At 49.0% G+C, this 12,283-nt stretch overlaps 1 protein-coding gene across 7 annotated transcripts in view; it reads right to left on the reverse strand.

Annotated features, from left to right (window-relative positions):
- LOC104911248 (exocyst complex component 3-like protein) overlaps window positions 1-12,283 on the reverse strand; it is a 53,084-nt gene that overhangs the window by 8,011 nt on the left and 32,790 nt on the right. For 3 of the 7 annotated variants that reach the window (XM_085225687.1, XM_010711940.4, XM_085225686.1), the window contains one exon: window positions 10,395-11,815. The gene's annotated coding sequence lies outside the window, so the exon portion shown is untranslated. Of the gene's footprint in view, window positions 1-10,163; window positions 10,297-10,394; window positions 11,834-12,283 lie in introns of those variants that run through there. The other 4 variants (XR_014883765.1, XR_004159983.2, XM_031553694.2 and 1 more) reach the window with 4 other exon arrangements.

Here is a 12,283-nt window from a genome sequence, read left to right on the forward strand (position 1 = left end):
TGTGGCCAGAGCTCTTGATGTGAGCAGCTGAATTCAGGGTGAGGCATTTTTATTTTGCAGAGGCATTGCTGCTCAGTCTGTGTCTGCTCCTCCTTCATGGTCATTCCTTCATCCATCTGAATGCAAGAAGTACTGTGAATGAACGCCAAACACAACTTATTTCCTACAGACAAATACATGCCCATACACAATGTGTTTGTAAATCAGATCAGTAAAGGGAAGAGCAGGAAGGAGGGGCAGATAACTACAAAATAGCAAATCACTAACAGGCTTCGCACAAAGCCAGTGCCATGGGAAAGTAACATTGCTGACTTGCACCAGGCAGGATGGCACTGAGCTGTGATTGAGGCCATCGAGCAAGAAGACACTTACAGAATCATTAAGGTTAGAAGAGGTTACTAAGATTATCTAGACCAATCCCAACCCACTCCCACCATGCCCCTCCATGTCTTGTCTCCACAGTTCTCAAACACCTCCAGGGACAGTGACTCCACCACCTCTCTGGGCCACCTGTGCCAATACTTGCACCAAACAAGACAGTGACATTTGCACCAAGCTGTACTAAAGACAGATGCCAGGGAAACATGATGTTGGTCTGAGGGAATGTGGTGCAGCATCATCCAGCCACTGCATGCAGCACTGCCCCATTATTTCTGACAGAGTGCGGGGTATCTGATGGGAAATAAAACCAGCTCTTTATCCCTGAGAGCTGAGGGCTGATTGCAGCCATCTCTACCACTAACTGTATGAAAAGTGCCAGAGCACAGATGCAAGACAGATGGCAATTTCATCAGCCCAGGAATGCACATAGCCTGTGAGTCCTCCATCTCATATTTCCTCTGTCCTCCTTCTCCTTTGTTGTCCAACACAGGTCTCAGCCTGTAACTTTTTGGGAAAGAGGTGGCTGTGCACAAGGCTGGTTCAGTGCCTGGAGAATCCCACTTTTCAAGTGGATTGAAGCTATCAATTGTGCAGCAGCACAGAGTGGCACACAGATTTCCCATGCCACCATCCTGCTGGCATGCAGCGTGCATCCATGCAGTCAGCCTGCAGCTAGCAAAAAATTAGGACAACAGGGCTTATTTTTATTGGCCTGCCTCCACACAGATGAATTGTGTTTGCTTTGTGTTTGTTTGCTTTAATTTTTCCTTCATTACAGTAAAGTATTGGCAAGAGAACTTTCAGCCATCTCATGTCCCATTCAGCTATCACCAGCTAAGAAAAGAGAAATCAGCCCTGAACAGTCAAAAACTTACTGAGTTAACATAATGCAGCCCATATTGCTACAGCTATACCTAGCTGTAATCACAGAAGTGATTTCAAGTCATGTTCTGCCCAGATTTAAGCATGTAGATAAGCTGTGTGTCTATAAAGCTGTCCAGCACAAGGCACATTAAAATATGCCTCAGTTCATAACGCAAGTGGAACTGAGCCAAGCCAAAAAATTCTTGAAGAAGTGGTTTGCATTTTTTTGTTTTGTTTTGTTTTTCAGGCCAAGCCAGATGCTTAGCAATACCACTATAGACATTGCCTTATGCTTCACTGAGGGAAGAGGCATTTAGCCTTGTTCCCTTGGAACAGCCATCTGTTTGGGTGGCCCCTTGCACCCAGAACCACAGCACAGCAGATCTTCCTCTCTGAGCACCAGGAAAAAGATCTGTGCTGTCCTTTACAGAGCAGGAGGTAAAGCAGAGATGTGACCTGTCCTCCCAGCTCCTGCCTCCTCCCCACTCCACTTCTACCATGATAGTGATCAGATGCATACTAGGATCTCTGAGCAAAGTGAAGCGAGCCTGGAAGCACAGCTCCATGCTCCCATGCTGTGGACAGCTATGCAGAAGAATCTAGGTGTGATTCCCTTCTGCACTTGTTGCCCTGCCTGCAGCCCCCACAATGAGCCATTCTTCACCCTCAGAAACAGGAATAAGGAAGCACAGAAGTGATAGATGCAGACATCAGAGGCCATGTAAAAGCTTTGTAGAATCTTGTTCCTCTAGCAAGTCTCTCCCACAACGCCTTACTTCTCTTTTACTTTCCCTGTGTCACTGTCACTGACCACTCAGCAGTTAATTCTGAGTTTCCCTATTTGCTGCATTGACCCATTTCACTTTTTTCTCCCACAGTTATCTATCTGCTGACCTTGAACAAAACCAGTGAGCTAACATCACAGGACCTAGAAGCGGGTTCCTCCTTTCCTTGACCACATCTTTTCTCCCCTCTGCTCTTTGCATTGATCTGGGCTGTCTGTGGCACACACGTGCTCCTTGACATTTCAACCCCTCTGATTTCCCTCAGATGCTCCAGCTCTCCAGTATCACTGATTTTGCAGTAATTCAGGTTCTTGATGGCCAGGTTTGCAGATTTTTTCAGTGCCCCTGAGCACCAAAGGGTACCAAATAGTATTTGTGCACTGGTTCTTTGAGAATGAAACCCAGAGGACCATGAAAGACTCCAGTTCTCCCAATGCTTAAACACCAGCAAAACAATCTGGGCCAGAGTGCTAAATAACTTCATGGAATTGTTAAGGTTGGAAGGACCACTCAAGTCATCCAGTCCAACCATCAACCTATGCCTGTGACTGCTCTAGTCTGTGTCACTCCATGCAACATCTGACAGGGAAGACTGACACTTCAGTCCTATGGATTGAGCAGCCTCTGGCCAGCAACAATCAAGTAAGAAAGGCCTCACTCCATGCTCCATGGGTTTTTACCCAGTCTTATCCAGGAGATGCTTACTTTCTAAGAATGCCTTTACAGACACCACAAGCTTAAACTGCAACACAACTAATGCATTAATTAACCACACGGGCCAGCCACCAGACTGTCATGGAAAAGGCCAACGATGTAGAAGGCCACTAGGTCTTGAAACACTTTTCCTTCTCACAGTTCTAGCTCCAGCCAGCTAATGTGTTTGAGGGCAGAGTTCTCCTCATGGAACATATTGAGGCATTTCAGTATGGGGTCATTTTGGCTGAGGGTTAGTTAGCAGAGAAGGAACAGAGAAGAGTTGCTGACCCTTTGTCGAAGCGGAGTGCATCAACCAAGCCAGGATGAGTAGCATGGCGGGAATAGTACAGCCCAAACTGCACCACATACCTTAGGGCAGATGCCAACCACCACACCTCCCCAAAGAAACTCTACCATTTGGTGGCAGTTTTGCTTTGGGAGGCTTCCAGCAATCTGATATTTTACTGATATTTTAAGTCGTTTTCCTGGACCGTAGCAGAGCATATCCTGATCGATATCCTAATTCTAGCTCTCCTCCTTCCCCCCCAAGCCCACAGGTTCCATCAGCTCCCCAAGGTCATCTGCACATGGGGTAGAGGATGACTGCCACATGAATGATGTCCCCTGCCATGTGCACCACCTCCTACTCATCACTGGATCATTTCCCCATAGCAACCAGAAAAACTGTTTATGCCATTAAGTAACCCCAGAAAAGCATCCAATAGGCCAAGGAATAATAGCATTAAACTAAAGGAAGGTAGATTCAGATTATGTATAAAGAAGAAACTGAGATCCTGACACCACTGCTCAGAGAGCAGTGAGTGCCCCGACCCTGGAGATGCCCAAGGCCAGGCTGAATAGGGCCCTGGGCAGCCTGGTCTCACAGGAGGCAATCAGCCCACAGCATTGGTCCCCTTCCATAGGAACACTAGGAGTTACTAACAGAGGAACAAGAAATTATGAAGATGGAAGTCTGCAAAACATCTGAGGAAAGAGAAAAAACTCTCTTTTCTAACCTGGAGGTATCAGATCAAGACAGGGGACACAAGACCCAGGGCCAAACAAACAGCATGCTTTCTCACAGAGCATATCACTAAGCTGTAGCAGCTCTCTGGTGTAGTAGGGTGCTGCATCTGCTAAAAGATGAGCTGCGCTCAGAAGGAAAGAGACAAAGATGGAAAAAGAGTAACAGGAACAAAACATCATGAGCTCCTTCACAACAAAAGAGATAGCAGATAACAAGTTCTAAATTACTCCCAAAAAAGCAATGATCATAAGCCAGTTAAAAAAAAGAAAGATACACTTACCCATCTCAAGGATCTAGGCTCACTAAATATCTCCCAAAAAAAGGAACCTACAGGTAGAGACCCTTTCCTTGTGGCAGTTAGCCCTTAACTGAAGCTTAGGGAGGGGTGGAACCTGTTCACACAGGTGAATTGCTTTCTCCTGTGCTCCCAGGGCTGGCTGTGTCCCTTCACCAGGTGCTCAATCAATGCTTCAGACCATGACTTAGCAATTCCCATCCACTTTCAAATGCAGACACTGCTCTGGCTCAAGAAACATGTAAGCCATCAACTGTAAATGTCTGGAAGAGTATTTGGGGGTGTATCAAGTTTCTTCCCATCGTTTCAGTTTTCTCTGAGCATCTATTTTTGTCACCGGTTGTAGAGAGAGCACTGGGCTGGAGAGATCTTTGTCCTAAGCAATGCAGCTGCCCTGTGCCACATCCTGGGCTGCCCAGCTGCTTGGGATCATGGGTTGAAGCATCTTGCTCCATGTGGTCTGCATTCTGTGGTTAGTTTAATAGAGCCCATGTAGTGCCAGAGGTTCAGGAGGAGCAATGAGTATCTTTGTGAAGGTCACCCTCAGACCTTGCTGAACCTCTGCTGTACTCAGCTTCACGCTCCAAAGCAGTCTGGTAAGGCAGGTTGGCAAATCAGTCTCCTCATAGTTCTTTTCAAGAACTATCTTCTGCTCTTCTTACTTGTCACGCAGTGGAAGAAAAAAAAACTGACATTATGTTAAATACGGAAAATATATTTCCAAGAAAGCAACTGCACTTACAAATTCAAGTCAACTCTAGCTCACTAAAAACTTCCAAATCTTTTCACACAGTGCTCCAGTTTATTGTGAGCCTGGAGCCCTGCCTTGTGTCCCTGTTTGCAGCTGGGACTTGTGTTTATGCTCCAGTATTAACAAGAACAAACATCCTGAGTGAGCATCGCTTCTTGGTGAAGCACCACAGAAAGTGAGGCCTTGCGGGAAATCCCACCCTTACACGGGCTCACTTCCCAAGGAGCAAGGCCATGGTGGGTGGTGAACAAAACAAAAGCATGATTCTGAGGAGATACAAACCTTTCTAGCTACCCTTAATTATTTTTTTCCCCCTCTTTGCCTTTTTCCTTAGTACAATAGGTCAATGTTTAAAGATCACAGAAGAACAGGAGTGGTTTTGATTCCTTGCTCGCAGCTCCATTGACCCTCTTGCTACATCGTGCTTAGGAAAACAACTCTTCAGACAAAGGCCATAGAGCCTTTTCCTTCTATTTCTTTCCAGTGGATGAGAAATAATGATCTTTGCACATTAGCACTCAGACAGGCTGTAGTGAGCTCAGCTTGGCCGTAGGGCTCACAGGATGCTGGCACCACTGGAATCAGGCTCTGCGGCCTCCCATCCGTCTTCCCATGCAAAGCAGGATCGTCTGCAATGCTAGCTCAGGTCAGCCTGTGCTTTTGCCTAGCAAAGCCTTGGAAACCTCTGAGTGGCGAGTCCACCGCGTCTCTGGGCTGCACAACATCTTTGGTCACAGAAGTCACGGAGACACAACCTGTGCCCATTTCCCTGTGGTGTACCATTGGCTACTACTGAGAAGCGTTCAGTTCTGTCATCATTGCAACCACTCTTTACATAGGTTGCTTTATTCCATTCTACCAGGCTCAGCAAGCCCAGCTTCTGCAAACTCTGTTCACTAGCCAGGAGCCCTAGGCCCCTCCACTGAACCATCTCACTGGCAGCACATCCATCACAGGGGCAACACTCTCCTGCACATGTCAGCAAATAAATTATGAAGGAATGAATTCAGGTTGGATATTAGAAAAAATTTCTCTGGAGTCTTCTGTCACTGGAACATGCCACTCAGGGAGGTGGTGGAATCACCATCCCTGGGGGTGTTCTAGAAACATGGAGATGTGGCACTGGGAGACATGGCTTAGTGGGCAATGTTGGTGATAGAATGATGGTTGGACTAGATGATCTTAGGGGTCTTTTCCAACCTCAATGGATCTATGACTTCAGTGGAGATCCCTATGGCCAACAGCTGTGGTTTTTCAAGAAGACAGACTGCTGCCACTGTCTGCAAGTCCCTTACATCAGCTCAGCATATTGGGGGGAAGCTGGAGGCACATGGGGGAGGACAGCCTTTGATGTGGGTGTCTTTAGGGAGCAGTGTGCATTTCCAGAAGCAAAGGAGAGACACATTGTGGTACAGCAGAAGATGTTGTAACACTTGGAGAAGAAAGCTGCTGCCTACAGTGCATTGACCTACAGTGACTCTTCACTAATGGGAAAAGTCATAAACAGAACTCACAGCTTCAGCTCGTTTTCTTCAAGCAAACAGCTGCGTTAAAGCAGGCCAAATGTGACCTAAAGTGCTTGTACCCCTTAGTTATACCCCAGTGTTGGTTTTGGCCAGGAGCTGCTGCTCTGTTAGCCACACAGATATTTAGCCTTGGCCAAGGCAACATTCCTGTTGTGAGCTTGCTTCTTGGTTGCCTCCCCTGAAGATGGGTAGGTCCTGAATGGTGACCATACCCACATTGATGTCTTGCCCTAGAAAAATAAGAGTCTTCTGAAGACCTCCAGGGACTGCCAGTGTCACACATGAGGATCCTGATGCCAGTGGTGACTGATGGATGGTTATGGTTTATAGGTTGGCCATCAACTACACATCCACCTCCTACCCAATATAATGCAGCTCAGTTATTGCTACCATCCACTGCCTTGCAGGAGGGGTAAAGCATCTTTTGCAATGCAGAGAGTTGGGCTACCCCAAAACAGGCAATAGAAAGGGCAATCCCTTCTCACTGCATGTATTTCAGACCTCCTTTGGTGCAAAATTCCCTCTGCACAGCACAAAGAAGTCAGCAGATTAGTGTTGCAGCAATGCCTGGCAGCCCAAGAGAACCTAGGCCATTGGAGAAGCTTGTCCCCAGCCTCACTTATAGCCAGGAGGGAGGGATCCAGCTGCAGCACTTCTGAGGCAAAAGGAGAATTTCAGCAATGCTGAATCCTCGGGAGTCCAGCCTTGCAAAACATCTGAAGCTAACACGAACATCTCTGTATTCACAAAAATGAAAATCAGACAGCATCTGAGTAAAATCAGAGTACTGTTCCCTCAAGGAAGCTGTCTGTCATTTCCCCATGGATGGAGGAGCTCCTTTGGGGAAGGGCATGGCGTTTCCAAACAAATGATTCAGGCCATACTCTGCCTTCTGCAGTAGCTACAGCCTTGCCTTGACACAGCCCCCTAAAGCATGCACAACTGTGAGCTTACATCATGGCTGGCAGCCTCAAATGTTTCCAAATGCTGGGAGTGACACGTGATTTCCCAGAATCGCTGCTTTTCCCGTACCCTTCCAGCCCCACGAGCCCCACAATCCAACCCACCGCTCTGCGTCAGGGTTGAAGAGGGAAATTCCTAAATACAGAGTTTGGCGGCTCAGCCTGCATTGAAAGTCAGAATGCATATGAGTGAAACAACAGTGTGGGGTTATCTGTACATGGGGAAAGACAGAAACAAAATGTTGATTCCTAATTCTTGGATAAACACGGGATATGGCATTGCATGAGCAGCAGAGCTATGGGGCTCAGCACCCTCTTCCTGCCACTGTTCTGAAGGTGAGATGAGTGATGAGAAACTAGGGATGGGGAAAGCAGAGTGACATTGGATCTCAGCACAGGAGGAGCTGGGAAAAACACAGTCAGCAGGGGCAGATGAGACGCAGTAGGAGAGACCTGAGGTCAACCTAAGGAGAACATGGAGTCTGGAGGAGTTGGCAGCAACTCAGGAAATAATATTGAAGGCACGAAGTCTCCCAGTGCAGAAGGGGGGATATGAAGTGTGGTGGGAATTTAGCTTGCTCATGAATTCCTTAATCCTCTGAAGTTTGAGGGGGAATTACAGACAGAAACAACACTTACTCAAATTCCAGCGGATTCATGTCAAGCTGTGGCATAGGCACTGGGGAACAAGTAAAAGCCAAAGCCAGTGCTAGTACCAAGGGGTGAAAAGCACCACGGGACATAACTGTAGTGCTCAGAAATGCATCTGCTCCAGCAGTAGCCCTGGTTGTACAGCCTGTGCCACCCCCATCCCTGCTGTCCCCTGCTTTATGCCCAGCCCTGAGCTCTGCTCCGGGAGGGGTGCTGTGGGGGATGTTTATGTAGCTACCCTGCCAAAACAAAATGAAATATGAGAATGATAACAAACTGTGCATCCAACTGCAGCCTAAACAAACTGCAGGCTTCTAGAGATGGATTTCATCTGCTTGCTTTGTCCCAGACAGGAATTAAAAAGGCTTATTAAGATTTTGGATGCTGAAATGCAAAGGATGCTCTCGGGACCTTCAGGGACTGCATGCAGGGAGGCAGAGGACAGGATTCAATCTTGCAGCTATCTAGGAAAAAAGATCAATAGGATGCAGAATGAGTATAACACGATGACACAGAAGTAAACAACTGCACAAATGCAGGGAGGAAACTGCCCATCCAGCAATAAATGCAAAAAGCCAAACACTGCGGAGTAATGAAGGGTCACAAACGGGCTGTGTCAACACATCGCTGTGAAAAAGGAAATCTCTCGCTGGAATTTGCAAAAACGAGCTGACACCTGCCCAGCATGGAAAGCAACTCGGCAGCTCCATTTGTCAGCATCGAGAGCGGGCTGCTGTCTGCAACGCGAAGCCAGCGGTGCCCGGGAAAGCGCTGCAAGAAGCAAAGCCCCGCGGGTAGCAGCAGCAGCAGGAGCAGCAGCAGCAGCAGGAGCAGCAGGAGCAGGAGCAGCAGCAGCAGCAGGAGCAGCAGCCGCTGTCCTCGCACCCCGCCCCGCGCTGCCCGGGGCAGCAGAAGGGCCCCTGGCGGCCGTCAGCCCCGCGCTGGACGCTCCCGAGCGGCGCGTTCCTGCGGCCGTACCCCCACCTGGCGGCGGCACCCGGGGTTGCAGGAGGAGGGACAAGAGAGCGCCCGGCTCTGGGGGACGCCGTTTGTGCGGGGAGCTTTGCTTTACGTTTGTTACAAAACCCTGCGAGGCTCTGTGATGGGTGATAAAACGATACAAAGAGCCGGGACCCCTTGCAAATACTTGCTTGTGAAGCCGAAGGGAATCCGAATGCCACCAGGTGGCACCAGCTGCGTGACCTTTCGCAGCACGGGCTGTCCCCGGGGCGGAGGGGGACCCAGCCCAGCCCCCTTGAGGCCTCAGCGAAGGTTTCTCGTCTGTGTGCACCTTTACAATCATAGAATGGTTGGATTGGAAGGGGACTTAAAGCCTACCCAGTCTCAACCCCTGCCATGGGCTGTTTGCCCCCATCAGCTCAGACTGCCCAGATCCCGACCCAACCTGGCCTTGGGCACTTCCAGGACCTGGGGCAGCTCTCCAGGCAGCGATGCCACAGCCTTACTGCCCTCTGAATTCTTCCTAACATGGGTGAGCAAGGCAATGGCACGACCAAGTGGTCCCTGTGCAGTAGGAGAAAGCCCTTGCAAAGGGATGCTGAGCTCTGAGCAGCTCTGTGCTTTGGTGGAGCTGCCAGATACCAGGGAAGTGCTCAGTGCAGTTCTGGGGTGGCAGCAGGCCCTGCAAAACAGACAGCAAAGGCAGTGCTTACTTCCCTAGGCCGTAGAATAATCCTGCAGGAAGATCCTGAATGCGACCCTGCTTTCCTGCCCTCCACTGCGTGCAGCACAAATCCCACCCAAGCGCCTTAACCCCAGCCTGGGGTGAACCCTTGAAAGGGCTCATATAGGAATGTCAAGGCTCACAAGGAAGTGGGTTAAATCCCCCCAAAACAAGGGAAATTGCTCACTCCCCATGCTCACAGCTTCCCTGTCCCTGCCTAACCACCCCAGACAGCCTCCCCACTGCTCACCCCTCCTGTGTGACACAGGACCCCACCACCTCCCTCCTGGGAGCCCCCAGCAGGCCCCCACACACCATCTGCTCCCCCCAGCAGGCTTGCGGTTGGCTGAGGATGTTCCTTCCATGCCATCTGTCTGTCCTCCCATTCCCTTTCCAGAGAACACCCCAGGTCAAGAAAGCCTCCCACATGCCACCAGCACTCAACTTGGTGGACAAAGCTCCTCACCCAAGATTGCCTCCTGAAGCCAAGCCTTTATTTGCCCTGTCCACAGTCTGATGCCACGCACAGGCCATTAAAAGGCTTTACTGAAAGCAGTGCTTATCCTATACAAGCATATAGAGCAGAAGATGACTGCCAGCCATTTCACCACAGGTCAAATCCATCCCCAAAGGCTCCTCGGCTCTGCCCGTGAGTAGAACATACCCTTGTCTGCCTGTGAATGTCAAATGGAAGAGATGGATGTAGCAATCAAAATGTCTGTGGCAGGAATCTCTCAAGTGCAGTGGAATTATTTTTAGACCAGACGCGATCAAAATGTCAAAGGGGCTTTTATTTATTTTCTCTGGAAGGTTCGTTGATTGAAATTCCAATAAACAGAGGCTGCCTCTAATCCCCTTGTCACAAAGTTGGGGCTGTAATCACTTCCTGCCCTTGAAAAAATGTGCAATTAGGCAGCACGGGAGGACAAATGACCCGGCCTGCTTGACAGGGCTGTCAGCACTCCCAGCACAGCACTGCACACTGTGACAGGATTCCACCACCCTGCAGAGCCACCCCACGATGTGGCTTCATTGCTGGCACATCCAAAGGGGCTGTTTGCATGGCATGGTGCTGCAAAGAGTGATGGAAGCCATTCAGACCCGCACCATCCCACAGCCCAGGAGCTGGACGTGGCCCCAGCCTTGCAAGCTTGCAGGTTATGCACAGATTGCCCCTTTTCCTATTAGAGAAGAGTCTATGTTGATGCCAGCAGCACCAGTAGATCTGAGGTAGCAGAGCTTTTTTCTTGTTTTCATGGCCAGAAAGGAGCAAGTCTATAATGACCTAAATTAAAGGAGGGCCCTGAATCAAATTCAGCTTGAGGGTGTGAACAGTCCATAGATAACTAGAAAGTTAGTGCTTTCCTTAGCAGAACTGCCTATCTACAGCACAGACCTTGCCCAGAGGCTGGGACAAACAGCTCCTTTCACTGCCTACTTCCCTCAAGGCCTTCCACTCCCTCTCCAAAGGAGCTACTTCACACAGCAAGAGGAAATTTCCAGTAACTGAGGTACAAAAATGAATGCAAAAATGCTGCAGCACCAGCTGAGAAACTTGTACATGAAGAGCTCCCCATCCCACAAGGAGACGGCCATGAGCCATGCTAGCAAGAGACATGAAGACAAATGCCATCTTCTGCTCTCACTCTTGGGGCTTGTGACCTTGGTGTGACAAGGGAAAGGTCACATTTCTACCAGGTCAGGCCTACAGGGGCTGAATCCTGCACCATACCCACAGCTGCCCCATGCTCCCACAGGCTAATCTCTACAGAGAGCCCTGGGCCAGATTATCATACTGTATCATCTGCTAGGACACTGTATGGTGCAGCAGTCCCTTGTTAAGCATGAGACTGTGTATAACAGAAATTTGGCAGAGGGGAACCTTCCCCTCTTCCACACCATGATAGCACATCCTGGGAATAACTACCAGGACTCAGCTAAGCAGCATTCTCTGAGCAATTTTAAAGGAATGTCTTTCAGCCATACCCCAGTCAACTTCTGCCTGGTCTTTGCATAGAACGTTAGGATCTGGGCCATATGGTTTTCCTGCAGAAGTGCAGGAATTCTGGCTTCCATAGCTGCCACGATTCTTCATGCATCCAGCTGCACAAGTCCATGAAGCTTTCCAGGATCTGTGTCTGCAGATATTGCCATGTGGGAGAGAGAACTTCATGTTTCTCACAGTAAGTCTGACTGAAAGCAAGAAAAAAGCTGTGTAATAAAATAGCACTTGTCAGAACACGTGCAAGAGTCAAACAGCAGAAACATTGCTTCTATTCACAGACTCCTGAATTAAACTTTATCAGTGTTCATGTGTTGACAATCATAGAATGGCAGAATTCTTTGAGTTGGAAGGAACCCTTAAAGGCCATCCAGTCCAAACTCCCTGCACTGAACAGGGACACCCACAGCTCCACCAGGTGCTCAGAGCCCCATCCAACCTGACCTTGGCCGTCTCTAAGGACGGGGCATCCACCACCTCTCTGGGCAACCTGTGCCAGTGCCTCACCACCCTTATTGTAAATCAAAGTCACCTTTATTTAAGCACATCCCACAATCAGTTTCACTGCTACATATGAGCTGGAATGAGACTACCAATCTGCAGCACAAACGTTTCTGCCACACTGCAGCCCAGCCAGTTCTGGGATTTGGGAGCCTACT

The sequence above is a fragment of the Meleagris gallopavo genome, chromosome 5 (assembly GCF_905368555.1).
Source record: "Meleagris gallopavo chromosome 5, MGAL_WU_HG_1.1, whole genome shotgun sequence".
Taxonomy (NCBI): Eukaryota; Metazoa; Chordata; class Aves; order Galliformes; family Phasianidae; genus Meleagris; species Meleagris gallopavo.